The following is a 16142-nucleotide window of genomic DNA, read 5'->3' on the forward strand; positions in this document are numbered from 1 at the left end:
AGCAGGTGGTCAAAACCTGTTGCTACGCAGGTGCAGCGTTGAGTGTCGCCAGTGTTGCCGGATCGACCGTTTGTATATTCACTTCCCAGATATTTTACTCTCAGTGCTTCGGTTGCCCTACACACTCTTAATAGGCGCGCTTCTTCCATTTCTTCTCCACAGAATAGACACTGCTTTTCGTTACTCTCTCTCTCTGACCCTTATTTTTGTAAATTCTCATTAGCCACCACACCATTCCTCTCACTTCTCTGTTAGGAAGCCTTCCCTTATTGCCATATTGCGTAAGATTTTACAAAATTACAGCTGTGTCCTTTTAGTTCCATATTCCATAATTGTGTGTTTCTCAATATCCTTCACTTTGACCATTAGTTCCTTACTGAATTATTTATCTTTATAGTGCATCTCCTTTACCCCAATTGCTTCCCATTCCTATTCTGTCGAGCAACCTTTTTCCTTTAAATATTCCGTCTGTTGTTTGTATGCTAAATTCAGTTTTCCCTCCCCGCTCCCCTTCTTAACCAATATTTTATTACCTTTCTGGCTATATCTGTTTGAAAGCTTATATACTCACATAGTCTTCTAACTCCAAAATTTACCGTGCACTCTGGAAGGCCCATAATTATTTTGCAGAATTTATTATTTATTACATCTAATTTTTTTCTTTCTACTTTCTACTTCAATGCCCCATATTCCTGCATTTAAAATATTTTTATGTAATTTGTATTCAGTATTCGGCATCTTCCTCTCTAAACACTTTGCGCTGGATAAAGCACATTTTAGCACGTCTTATTTGCTCATTCCACTTCCCATTCGATGTCGTTATAATCCCTAGATATTCTATTTTATTGACAACTTCCAGTTCTATACTCTCTAATCTCCAACCTCTTTCATTTGACTTTAATTAATTTCCCTTTTTTTATATAATATTACTTTTTGTTTTATTAATATTTATTTTCGGATTCCATATTCTGCAATATTCAGCAGTTTTATTAAGACTGTTTTGCATACCGCCTGGTGATGGAGAGAGCAGTAGGATGTCGTATGCGTAAACTAGGCCAGGAATTTCTTTATTATTTATACATGGGCATGTTCTGTCCTCCCTCCCTTGATTGTCTAACACATCATTAATGAAAAGTATGAACAATATTGGTGACAGTTTTCATCCCTGCTTAAGTCCAATATTTGAGTGTATCTCCCTTACTGCAAAGTCTTCATTTACTTTAATCATGCAAATCACATTTGTGTATAATTATTCTATGGCCCTAATCATTTTGCTTGATAACCCTATCCTAGCCAGCTTCGCAACAACAGCCCGCCTGCTCACTGAATCAAAAGCTTTTTGGAGATCTATCGCTGCAATATAATCTCCCACCTTTCTTCTTTCTTTCTTAATCTGTTTACCCTCCAGGGTTGTTTTCTCCCTCGGACTCAGCGAGGGATCCTACATCTACATCCTCAAGGGCAGTGTCCTGGAGCGTGAGGCATTGGGTTGGGGGATACAACTGGCGAGAATGACCAGTACCTCGCCCAGGCGGCCTCACTTGCTATGCTGAACAGGGGCCTTGTCGGGGGATTGGAAGATTAGAAGGGATAGACAAGGAAGAGGGAAGGAAGCGGGCGTGGCCTTATGGTAGGTACCATCCCGGCATTTGCCTGGAGAGGAAGTGGGAAACCATGGAAAACCATTTACAGGATGACTGAGGTGGGAATCGAACCTACCGCTACTCATTTGACCTCCAGAGGCTGAGTGTACCCCGTTCTAGCCCTCGTAACACTTTTCAAATTTCGTGGCAGAGCCAGGAATCAAACCCGGGCCTTCGGGGGTGGCAGCTAATCACACTAAACACTCCACCACAGAGGCGGACATCTCCCACCTCTAAATATTTGTCTATTATTGTTTTAATTATAAATATATTATCTGTGGTTTTCATTCCTTTTCTAAATCCCGACTGGTACGCTGAGAGAATAGAGTAACCTTCTGCCCATTTCATAATTCTTTTCGCCAGAATTCCGGTAAAAAATCTTTCTAAGTGTATCCAGCAAGGTAATACCCCTATAACTGTTAGTATTAGATTTCTCCCCTCTCATTTTGTATACTGGATATATAATTCCTTCTTGCCAAAAACTAAGAATTTTTCTACCATCAAAGATGTTGTTCAATATTCTAGTTATTATTTCCAGCATCTGATTCTTTTTACCTAACTCGTTCCAAATTCGTAAATGATTCCACTGATAGACTTGCTTTACCCCCTTACCTTTCTTGAAAGTGTCTACCACTTCACCTGTTGTGAAGTGTAGGCAGAGTGTACCCCACATGTCTTACCATACCAGTTTGGATTTCGTTCATTTTCAATGTATCTTTACCCCCTAACAACCCTTTGAAATATACTAACCACTCCTCATTGCTTATGCTTGCTTGATTATTACTTTTATATTCTTTACAGATTTTGCTTATTTTGTTTCATATTTTCGTAGTTTCGTTTTCTTTACAATACCTATTTACGGTAATAATTCTACCTCTTTGGCTTGCCAGTTCCTTTTCTTTTTACTCAATAAATCTTTGTACTCTTTTCTCATTTTGCAATGAGCTATCCTAAAGACTTCCGATCCCTCATTTCTGTGTATGTTTAGTACTTTCACCACTTCGATTTTCTTTTTCTTACACTAACTAATCATTGTGCCATGAATTTTGTTTGTTTTCCCTACTCTTTCTTACACTCATTCTTTGCTTGTTATTGTTATTGATCTTTCAACCATTTTTATTGCTTCTTCTATGTTATTATTCTCTATCATGTTCTCAATACCCAACTTCAAAATTTCAAAGTTTTCCCGTATAATAGTTCCTAAATTCGTCTCTATGTTTTTCCCTTCATCTATACCTAACCAGTTGTTTTTTGTACATAGTTAATGCGGTGTTTTTCTTTCGGATTTCTTTCATCTCTCATTAATCAAATAACAACCAGGAAATAATGGTGTAACTTTTTCGATGATAATAATAAATAAAATCATGATTAAAAATATAAATAAAATTTACTCAATAACTTAATGAAATTAATAAGCATAATTAACCGAAATGTCCGTAGTATGGGCGCCAGAGTTCACCGAAATGGATCCCTCGAATTTAGATAAGAGCATGATAGACTTTATATCCCAGGGCGTGTACATAATGCTGCGTACTGGTACATCTGCTGCAGGCCTTACCTAACCTCCTGAAAACGACTAATTAGGTAGGAACTGCACCTAGGTTTATCAATAACACTGATTCTAAAATAGCTAACTATATTCTGAACAAATTCCGTGCATGAGCACCTCATCAACATACAACAACAAAAATAATAATGAAAATCGTGGGAAAACGAAAGCGAGAACTAAGCTACCATTTGTAGATAGTCCGATGAACAATGTACATGTATGAAGATAAATACCCTTCACTGTCTCTATATCAATTCGACTTACCGATTCTCATAATCGGCAGTTATCACATCACACAGATACTGTACCTTGTACTACTGAGTTCACATATTTTAACACTTGTTGTAAAGATATATACACACGTCTGTCGATCCTCAACATAAATTATGGAAAGTCTGAGATAGCTTTCACCAACATATAATGCTAGGCTGCCACAAGTGCTACAATACTTAATGCGCAATACTTAATCCACAATCATCCACTTTCCACGAACATAACAAGACTACGCTCCACAAATGTTTGAAGTCCAGTCCATTGCAGCCGTGTCACTCCAGTACCGTGTATCAGCACTACTTCCTTCCCGTACAGTGCGTCAGTTGTAGTTATCTTCCTTCTCGTTCCTTTACAATCACCCTTACAATGTCTCTGGTTGCCGCCGTATGATCAACCTTTATAGACATCAACATCCCCCTCCTCTCAGATGATACGTCTGGATTGGTGCTTGCCAGCCAATCATGAGTGAACCTCTTCTTTCTCCCAAGTTATAAACAAACACTCGGGAGTTTTACATGAATCATCAAATTTCCCTGGTACAACAACAAGCTCATCTCATCAGGCTGGGATATATACATGACTAATGGAATTTCCTGACACAAGTACATCACAACAAACACTGGGGTAGCCATATGACTCATTCAAATTACCAGAGTTATTAAAGCAATGTTTTCCCACTCGTGCAAAACAAATTACTCATACCTACATATGTGGATATCTTCCAGCTTACCAATATAAATGGCAAAATATACAAATGAAATACTGATAATAATAATAATAATAATAATAATAAAAATAATAATAAATCGAATACTGACAATAATATCTCTAACTTCTACATATAATTCTGGGGTGTGATATATGTACTATCACATAACGCCCCCTTGGTGAATCGATGATATCACATATTATGATTCACCATAAAACAGAACTTCATACATAACCTTATAATGGCATAACTGAACACATAATTTACTGTAATAATGATATATACATTGCGTTTACTGCATTGTATTCGCACACACGAAATACAATTTGTCCAAACAATAATAATACTAATAATAATATGGCTATGTACACACAACTCTGATTGTTTCATATACCATAGAACACAATCTCTTATTGCTACTGTACACATAACTCATAATTGATAATATATACATCCAAGGTGCAGATCCTATCTCTTATATCTGCGAAGGCTATAGATATTAAATGTCCCAAGGACCTTATTTTCAGCGGTTAGGAGCCTATAAGCACACTTGCCTATTCTACTGTCCACAGTATACGGACCCTGATATAAATGAAAAAAACTATACACAAACTTAACATTGACATCGACAAATGAGGAATGCGTACCGTAATAAAATCTAACTACGTCTAGAATCCAGTCTATCTCACACACAAACATTCATCCCATCCAGTCACACAAGAATCATACAAACTTTCATTCAGAACATTCATAACCAAGAAATCCCTCTTTCTGAAATGCGCGGGAATCTCACTACGTTTACTCTTCCACAAACTCATAATTAATGCAAGCAAACAAATCACATACTTTTTTACACATTCCACATCGCTATCACTCAGCACGTCATTCAAATCATTCACACAACTCTCAGACTTAAATAAAACATTACGCACTCCATTCTCACTCACGCTCACTCGATTAATGGAATTCTTACCATAATACACTTCGAAATTGCTGTCATTACTACTTAATGACCCAACAATTAAACCATCTTCACCACCTTCCATATCAGCTCCTACTTGCACCACTTTCATGCCAACAATTCTGCTACTTTCGACTCTCTTATCAGAAGTTTCATTAATCTCAAAGTCACCATTTTCACACATAATGGTCCTAACTTTACTCTCCTCACGTACACTTAAATCAACAAAAACATCCTCATGATGTATACTCCGTGAACACTCTTCACTCACAAAACAACCTTCATCAACTTCACAAAAAACTTCACTTTCAATTTCAGAAACTTCCACAAGATTATCGATCGCAACACCGCATTTACCATCACCACTAGCACAAAGTAAGACATCCGACACATCATACTTACCTTCATCACGTCCCCTATTCTCAAAATCACAAAACACATGGTCATACAATAATTCCTCTTTCACGTCTACCTCGTAACTTACCTGTTTCATCACGTGAATAGGAATTTCGGTATCGGGCTGCCTATCTGACCCAACTAAGAAATCCGATTCCGGTTTAAATTGCTTGACGTGGACTGTTCATTATTATCATGTCTCTGCACTTGATCTGGAGTTCTTTGATCCGTACGCACCCTACTTTCTGATTCCCCTTGATTAGGACTTCTGTCATAATATTCCTGGTGATTACCTCCTTGATTAGAGTGTCTGTTTCCCCTTTCGGAATTACCTCCCTGATTCCCTTGCCTAGAATGACTGAAATTCTGATTATTCCTATCTCCCGCTACCTGATTACCTTGTCTCCCATTATCCCCGTAATTTCTACCTTCACTTTGCCTAGTCCTCCCCTGCCCTTCCAAAGCATCAAACCTCTCTAACAGCTGCTCTAATTCTTTAATCGTAACAATATTCTGCATACATGCAGCTAATCCAACCTTCTCAGGAAAATGCCTCAACATCTGGCGGACTGTATCTCTCTTCGATGCTAGACCTTCAATATTCTGGCTGATCAGAACATGCGCTAAGAAATACTCCGTCATAGAAACACCTTCCTGAGGTCTATATTTGCCAAATAGCACGCGATCTCTTTCCCTTCCCTGAATAGCATCACTCCAAAATTTAGAACTAAATTTCTCCCTAAATTCCTCCAAACTCGAAATACCCTGTCTATAAACTTGAAACCAGGATCTCGCTTCTCCAACAAATGCAATATCCAACATCTCATCAACCATACTCCACTCAATCAAACCATCGGCAAGATTCTTGGAAAACCGTTTCTCCACCGTTTTCAAGAATTCCATCGGATTAAACTGCCGACCATTAAACTTGGGTAATTCAGAGTCCTTCGTACAAGATACGTACCTATTACAAATGCTGCTACCTACTTGGATTTGACTGATCTCCTGCCTTAACTTTACATGACATGCTTTAATTCCTTCTTCAACTACCATACTGGCATTTCCTTCTACTGACTTGAGGTCTTTCTCCAATTTCTCAGTCTTTTCATCTATTCGCTTCACTAAAACATTCTGGCTGGTTTTAATTCTATCTATTTCTTCGACTTTATCTTCCACTATTTTTATTCTCTTGCCGCATTCCTTGCTGTTTTCAACAAATTCCTTCCTAACTACATTAAATCGGCATTCGATTTTCTCAGTCAATTCCAAGCGTTGAGATTCTACCTTATTATTGACTTCCTGAATTTCCCTGCTTTGATGGTCAAACTTCTGGTTTAATTCATCTATTCTACCATTCACAGCACTACTTAAACTATCAATTTTACTAGATAATTCAACACTCACTGAATATCGTTGCCGATTGATCTTTCCTACTATCAGCCATTTCGCTACTCTCACTTAAATTAGATAAACTCAATGTGGTGGAATTCTTTTGCCTTCTCTTCTCCTGATTCATAGTACTAGCAACTTTAACAACCTCTCTATTTCTCAGTCTTATAATACTGGACTCGCTACAACATTTCTTCATACTCCAAAATACACATGAAACATATAAAACACTTCACTGACATAGTTTGCAGAATTCCAACCACACCTGACAAGTGCACCTACGCTTATAAGCCTAACAGATGTACCAATCATTCAGCCCCACGTTGGGCGCCAATTGTAACTTTTTAGATGATAATAATAAATAAAATCATGAATAAAAATATATAAATAAAATTTACTCAAAAACTTAATAAAATTAATAAGCATAATTAACCGAAATGTCCGTAGTATGGGCGCCAGAGTTCACCGAAATGGATCCCTCGAATTTAGATAAGAGCATGATAGACTTTATATCCCAGGGCGTGTACATAATGCTGCGTACTGGTACATCTGCTGCAGGCCTTACCTAACCTCCTGAAAACGACTAATTAGGTAGGAACTGCACCTAGATTTATCAATAACACTGATTCTAAAATAGCTAACTATATTCTGAACAAATTCCGTGCATGAGCACCTCATCAACATACAACAACAAAAATAATAATGAAAATCGTGGGAAAACGAAAGCGAGAACTAAGCTACCATTTGTAGATAGTCCGATGAACAATGTACATGTATGAAGATAAATACCCTTCACTGTCTCTATATCAATTCGACTTACCGATTCTCATAATCGGCAGTTATCACATCACACAGATACTGTACCTTGTACTACTGAGTTCACATATTTTAACACTTGTTGTAAAGATATATACACACGTCTGTCGATCCTCAACATAAATTATGGAAAGTCTGAGATAGCTTTCACCAACATATAATGCTAGGCTGCCACAAGTGCTACAATACTTAATGCGCAATACTTAATCCACAATCATCCACTTTCCACGAACATAACAAGACTACGCTCCACAAACGTTTGAAGTCCAGTCCATTGCAGCCGTGTCACTCCAATACCGTGTATCAGCACTACTTCCTTCCCGTACAGTGCGTCAGTTGTAGTTATCTTCCTTCTCGTTCCTTTACAATCACCCTTACAATGTCTCTGGTTGCCGCCGTATGATCAACCTTTATAGACATCAACATCCCCCTCCTCTCAGATGATACGTCTGGATTGGTGCTTGCCAGCCAATCATGAGTGAACCTCTTCTTTCTCCCAAGTTATAAACAAACACTCGGGAGTTTTACATGAATCATCAAATTTCCCTGGTACAACAACAAGCTCATCTCATCAGGCTGGGATATATACATGACTAATGGAATTTCCTGACACAAGTACATCACAACAAACACTGGGGTAGCCATATGACTCATTCAAATTACCAGAGTTATTAAAGCAATGTTTTCCCACTCGTGCAAAACAAATTACTCATACCTACATATGTGGATATCTTCCAGCTTACCAATATAAATGGCAAAATATACAAATGAAATACTGATAATAATAATAATAATAATAATAATAATAAAAATAATAATAAATCGAATACTGACAATAATATTTCTAACTTCTACATATAATTCTGGGGTGTGATATATGTACTATCACAATGGGATGCTGTCGAGTTCTGTGCCTGAATGTCTCTGATACAAATTAGCGCTTCCTGGGATGCTAGAACTAGGTATATCGCGTTCCCTCTTGACTCAACAATATACGTTAAATTTCCTGTTGTATCCTCCGCCTATCCACCGTTCAGAATACATAATTCCTCTATTGCACACACTTCTAGTAATTTCTCACCATTCTTGTTACATACTTTATCTTAGCTTCCTCTTGCTTCTTCATCTATTTCTCTATCGTACATTGGACTTTTTCTCCCAACCTTGCATTGAGATCTCCCATTATAATTATTCCTGCTTCTTCATTCTTTAATTTGATCTCGTTTATTTCTTCAACAAGATCATCACAGAAGGATATTTTTCTCAAAGGGAAACCCCCAGGGGATGGTTGTAGCAAAAACCGATAAAAATTTCTCTTTCCTCCTGCTTTCTCAGACTCCTTATTTGCTTTGTTTTACTCCAGATTTTATAACTCAGTATTTGCAACTTATATCCATCTGCCATCCACCTTTCAATCGTCGCCGTAATCTCACTTTCCAGCATTAAATCCCTGACCTCATCATTGCCCAGTTTACTCAGTATCCCCCTATATTTATTACTCTCAAACCCCAGCCTAGTTATTTGTTTGCGAGTATATCTGCTAAGCTCGCAGCTCTACTCCTGATCATTCTTGATTTTCTATTTGAATAATAGAACGACTTGGGGAACTAGTTCTTCGTTCTTCTCCACCCCTAGTTTCCTCAGCAATCGTCAGCCCTTTTTAGCCCAAATATACTTTAAGTTTAACGCTGGCTTACGTTTGATTTCGTCTCTTCTTCCTACGCTGGTATCTCTCCTTGGAACCACTCCTTCCTGTGCTGCTGTCTGGATTGGTGATGACTAAGGAGCGGATTTTTATATAATTACTTTTGTTTTTGCGTAAGTTTTAACGCAAGTTACGAAGTTCATTATTCCTATTGTGCATCCCCAAGTGTAAAAACTGAATCTTATTTCATATAAAAACACATATTTTCACATTTTTAAAGTGTAAATACATATTTTAAGAAAATCTATAATAAGCATATAAATCGGCAATATTTGTTGATCAATAAAATTTAAAATGCTTCTGTGTTATAAAACAATGCTCATATTTTCATTTTACGATTACGGAATTGCTTTTAACAGTGTATTTAACATAATGTATCTGAATATTTCGGCTATTTATGGACTTCCCTCCGTAAGTTCCAAAACTTGCTGGTCACTGGCTACGTCGTTACATTTAGACAGCGATTTGATTTGCTGCACAAGATGTTTCCTTGCATGATGTCATTCCAACTCTTTATGAGTCAGCCCTCTCGGGTTTTGTTTATAGAATATCAGCGAAAGGCAATCACGGAGAGATAAGGTGACGTAAATCCGTTACGACATGGGAGACTCGGAAGAATATAGCCCCACCATTAGGTAGTGGAATTCATCACTCCTAAGAGTAAGGTTAGCTGTTCGGGTCCATATCATTCCCGTGGTCGTGTGATTTTGTATGGATTTATAAGAAATATTTCCTTCAGTGTCCGCTGTTATTCTTTTTATTGAAACAGTGATTCACTGTAAATGCGTGTGTCGTAACCTGCAAAATAATGCCAAAAGAGAAGTCGAGTACAAGGTCGCGTCTTCAACAATATGTAGTGGAATTTAAAAGCATTTTCACTACCGATGGAAAAGTATTGTTTTGCCAACCGTGTGGTAAAACAGTACGTGCAGATCAACGTTCTCAAGTAATCCAGCATTTGTCTGGAAATAAGCATACTGCGGCTGCTTTGCGTGTGTGTTCGCGACAATTACTAATAGCTGAACCAGCCACTTCAAATGCAGGCCCATCTAAATATGCCCAATATTATTTAGATACGTGCAGGGCATTTGTTTGCGCCGACATTCTTCTTGGTAAAATAAATAATCCGGGACTGAGAAATTTCCTAACAAAGTACATTAATTTTGAGCCTCCAGACGAATCCACATTAAGGAAAAACTATCTCCCAAAATGTTACGAAGAAACTTTACAGAGAATTCGGGCAGTATGTGATAGCGAAAAACCGTGGGTGAGCATTGACGAAACCACTGATTCAAGTGGCAGAAAAGAAGGAAATGTTGTAGTTGGTGTGTTGAAGAATGACAAAACTGCTTGCGAACATTCTTATTTGCTAGCGTGTAAAGAAATGCTAGCTGCAAACCATGTCACTATAGCTAGGTTATTCAATGAAGCCATGCACTTACTTTGGCCAAAAGGTATAAAATATGACCATGTATTGCTTTTCCTTACTGACAGTGCAGCTTACATGAAAAAGGAAGCCGAAGGCCTTTCTGTGAGCTTCCCTAAAATGATACACGTAACTTGCGTTGTTCATGTTCTACACAAGTTATGTGAAACAGTGCGGGCTCAGTATACTCAAGTGGATAAATTAGTGTCTAATAGCAAAAAAAGACTTCGTAAAAGCACCCTCAAGAATCGATCTCTTTAAAGAGAAAACCCCGAATCTTGTGCTTCCTTCTCTACCTATTGTTCCGTGGTGGGGTACCTGGCTTAGCGCTGTGGTATACTACGCAGACAATTTCGAAAGTTTTGCATCCGTTGAGAACGTGCTAGATAAAAACGACGCGTCGTCAATTGAGATTCTTCAAGAGATACTAAAAGAGCTCTTTGAAAAATGCTTTGGCGTTTATATCTGCCAGTCTAAGCTTCTTGTGTAAAACTATAGACATACTTGAAAAATCCACTAACCTGTTGTCCGAAACAGTGAAAGAAGTGCGCGCTGTTGAAAATAAATTAGATTCACTCCCGGCTTCGCAGGTACAGGGACTGTTAAAGGTCAAATATCAACATTTGTTCAGGAAAAACAGAGGATTTCAAACAATGTGCCTAATTTCTAATGTATTAAAGGGTGCTCATGTTGGCGAAATTGATGGCGTTATTGTTGGTGACATTCCTCTCTTTAACTATGCTCGTCTGACTTCCTGTGATGTGGAGCGATCGTTTTCGCAGTATAAGGCGTTCTTTAGAGATAATCTGCATGCATTTGTGATGGACAATTTGGAGATGACCTTTGCTGTTCACTGCAATTCTGAGACTACTTCTAGCAACTAATATTCCAGCGTATGATGGGTGAGTACGAACTAGTACTATTTTTTCAAAGATGATAGGTTGCTTTTGCCATATTTAAACAAAACATTACCTTTAAAAACATAACCATTCATAATATCTACTCTGTCTGTGTCTGTTAGGTCATCAGCCCAGAGGCTGGTTGGATCCTCAATTAGCACCACCAAAGGTTATGCGGTTATAAGGAAACCCCAAAAACCAATGGCAGCACCAAAATGAGGCGTACTAGGCAAGATGAGGAGTGAGGTAGTTTACCATTGCTTTCCTCACTGGGTCAGAAAGTACTACTGCAGCACGACTGACCCTATGAGCAGCACCTTTCATAACACTCAGATGCCTAGCATATCAAAAATTAATATTCCATACAGCACGTTTCCATACACAGACACCATTTTGCCTTAAGGAGCACGTTTGTTAGCACCATATTCTAATACAAAACATTATACCTATTTACTTCTTGAGCGCGAGTAGTTATGTGATATTTAAAGGAAAATAATTTCAATTTTTATCACATATTTTAAAGTTTTTCAGCACATAAAAAATAAATATTTTCCCCTAGTGATGACTCATTTTCGTAACTGGATCGTCGTAGCCTCCATTTCAGCTTTGATCAGCAACACCTGCTGCTGTTGCTGCTGCTGTTTCTGCTTCTGTTACTGCTGACTCAGCTGGGACTTGTTCTTTGTCCATATCCTTGACCTTCGGCATAGCTGACACATCAGGCCGTTGCTCCATCTCGCGTAAATGGTTCACCGGCCACTGCCTACTCCACGTATCACTCACAACCACGAGTCTTTTAGTCCTGATTGTCGCACTTTTTATAGATGAAAGCGAAGCGTTTTTATATTTTTCATTTCCTCTTGATCAAGTTCTTTCTTGATCCATATTTTTGACCTTTTAAACCTATACAGCCTCCAAAATCCTTTGAGCCTTCAAGCTCCATACCATCCATACTCTGATCGGTCTCCTTCCCGCATTTTTTCCCTAATCTGAATACACAATCAATGTCACTCTCATAGCATTCAACTTCCGGTTTCTCCCTGATTAAGGAAAGTACTCTATCCAACAATTCATTTGGGCTGTCTCTACCAATCCATACATTATTATACTTCTCCTCCTATCTGCATTCTCTCGCATCCACTCCTTTACTTCCATCTTTCTTATCTTTATTCATTTCAGCCATCTCAGTCTTATCATGTAGCAGGCTCTCCTTGATATCATTGAATTCTGCTTCTAAGAAGGTCCTCGATTCCTTCGATTCTCTTCTTTGTTCCGTTATCATTTCCCGCGTCTTATCCACTTTCAACACCTCCTTAAGTTTCTCCATATCTTTGCAAGACAGTCCAGGCCTTGGATTTAGTTCAATACCACCGATCACCAATAGCACCATCACCACCACTGATGTTAACAGTATCTTCATTATGTTAATGGTTATTGACATCGGACTGTATTGCTTTCATTTTCATTCAGCATTGCCATCCGCCCACACAGGATGTACCTAAACTCGACGGCAAAAATTTAGGAATGGATTCCTCACATAAAGAGAAGAAAAATAGTTTATGACAATGTGGGTCCGGAAACTTATACTTACAGATTTATTCAAACTTTGTGACACACATTAATTTTAGTAATAATTTACTTGTCCTCATGCAATCATCCAATCGTCTCATCAACAGAGGTTCGCCATTAACACCTGGGCAGGCGTTGTTGGTGATTCCTTGTTGGGACCCTACGTTCTTCCGAATAGGCTTACTGGACAGAACTACACGAATTTCTTGCGTACTGCATTGCCTGATTACTTGGAAGACATGCCACTTGCGTCCCGTCAACAAATGTTTCTCTTGCATGATGGTGCTCCCGCACATTTCAGTCTGCTGCCCGCGGGTACCTGAATACCCATTTTCCTGAGCGCTGGATGGGTGGAGGAGGGCCGATTGCTTGGCCACCACCACGCTCTCCTGACTTGAACCTCCTGGACTTTTACCTGTGGGGACGCATTAAGTCTCTCGTGTATGCGACTCCTGTTCCTGATGAAGCAACTTTATGTGAGCGCATTGTGACAACCTCTCAGGCAGTACGCACTACACCAGGCACTTCTGATCGCGTACTTAACTCCATGCGACGACGAGTGGAGGCTTGTATTCAAGCTGAAGGTCGGCACTTTGATATATGGTCAAAGTGTTTCAGCTGCCGTTACAGACGTACGGTGTAAATGTACAAAAGTTTGAATAAATCTGTAAGTATACGTCACCGGACCCATGTTGTCATAAACTTTTTTTCTTCTCTCTATGTGAAGAATCCATTCCTAAATTTTTGCCTTCGAGTTTTGGTACACCCTACAGAATACCGATGTTGCTCTATTGATACCTCACTGTTTCACTTGCCTTTGCACTTCCTACATTTGTTACTCGCTCAGCACTATTGCGTCCTTTCACCTTGTTGCCTGAATTGCAACTCAGTTTGCTACTGACGTACATGATCCCCTTAAATCTGATACTTATCGAGGAAAAGTAAAATAACTACGTTGGTCTTTCTACAAAGCCCCAGTCATGCTAATTTTGAAATATTCTGTAACTAAAACCCAGTCCAGCATCATGGCGCTACAGCCTTGATGAGTCCCAAACGAGATGATGCGTGGTCAGCGCGACGAATCCTGTGAGCCCTATTCTTGATTTTCTAGACAGAGGACGGTATCTCACCGTCTAATAGCTTCTCAGTTGTTCTCGCATACGCTTAGTAAACCTCGAACCAGCTCTCAGATCCAGATAAAAGTTAGAAACGGGCTTGTTACCCTTGGACCGCGGGGCGGGCCCAATCCAGGATTAATGTATCCATATTACAAGATCTTGAACGGACAGTCAGTAAACGTTTACAGTTTTATTTATGTAGATTTCGCTTTCGTTGTATGTTTTCTAGCAGTAGATAGATCTCATATCTTGCAGTAAAATGAAACTTATCTTAGAATCCGATATTTCCGCCAGCCACGAAAGGCACGTGCGGTAAAAAGTGCAAGCTTATTAAAAGATGTGATGTTATCTTGAGAGGCGCACCAATTAGGTAATTATATCGGTACTTCACATGACCGTGAACAACTAACAGTAGTAGCTTACTACGGAACTGGCTTTCCTCGCGCACACTGTAGCCAACTGGAATGATGATTGATGCTTCCACATTACAGATATGTTATGCCACGAAATATACTAAATCTTATGAAGGAAATTAAGGAGAATTAAATGCAGGATGTGCTCGCTTGTGTGGTGTAGTAGTTAGTGTGAATAGCTGCCGCCCCTGGAGGCCCGAGCTCGATTCCCGGTTCTGCCACGAAATTTGAAAAGTGGCACGATGTTCACTCAGCCTCGGGAGGTTAACTGAGTCGAGAGGGCTTCTATTCCCACCTCAGATAATCCTTGAAGTGGTTTTCTGTAGTTTCCCACTTCTCCTCCACGCAAATCACGAGATGGTACCTAACTTAAGGCCACGGCCGCTTCCTTCCTTCTTCCTTGTCTATTCCTTCCAATCTTCTCAATCCCCTCAAGATCCCTGTTCAGCACAACAGGTGAGGCGACGTGGGCGAGGTACTGGTCCTCCTCCACAGTTGTAACCCACATTTTTATGCTTCAAGATACGAATTAAGAAAGTTAGAAAAGACGCAGTATGTTACATGAAGGAAATATTACGGATTATATATTACCCTATCTTTCTTCTCCTTTCTTAATCTGTTTACCCTCCAGGGTTGGTTTTCCGTCGGACTCAGTGAGGAATCCCACTTCTACCGCCTCAAGGGCAGTGTTCTGGAGCGTGAGACTTTGGGTCGGGGGATTTGTCTGGAGGAAAAGTGGGAAACCACGGAAAACCACTTCGAGGATGACTGAGGTGGGAATCGAACCCACCTCTACTCAGTTGATCTCCCGAGGCTGAATGAACCTCGTACCACTTTTCAAATTTTGTGGCGGGGTGCTAGCTAATCACGCTAACCATTACACCACAGAGCCTACATTGTATTACCTGTAAGAACTTTCAAATCTTTTTTTTATGTTATTAAATTTCGTTCAATTGACCTCATAAACATTTCGGGAGGAATACTATACATCAATGAACGTTGATTTTAAACCCACGCTCCATCATAGGGAACCAGAACTAAAGGCTGACGCCTTAAACCGCTCGGTTCCTTCATTCAGTGGAATTCGGGTTCGACTCCCAGCCAGACCGAGGATTTTAGCCACGTCTGGCTTATTCTTCTAGCTCGGAAACTAGGTACTTCTGTTTGTCTTAATGTATACCTTCTTGCACACACAACACATTTACTACAGCAATAGTGAATAAAAACCTCAAAATAAAGTTGGGACTAGGAAAGCCAACGGCCGTAAAAATGGGCT

This window comes from Anabrus simplex, chromosome 1 (assembly GCF_040414725.1).
Source record: "Anabrus simplex isolate iqAnaSimp1 chromosome 1, ASM4041472v1, whole genome shotgun sequence".
In the NCBI taxonomy this organism is placed as follows: domain Eukaryota; kingdom Metazoa; phylum Arthropoda; class Insecta; order Orthoptera; family Tettigoniidae; genus Anabrus; species Anabrus simplex.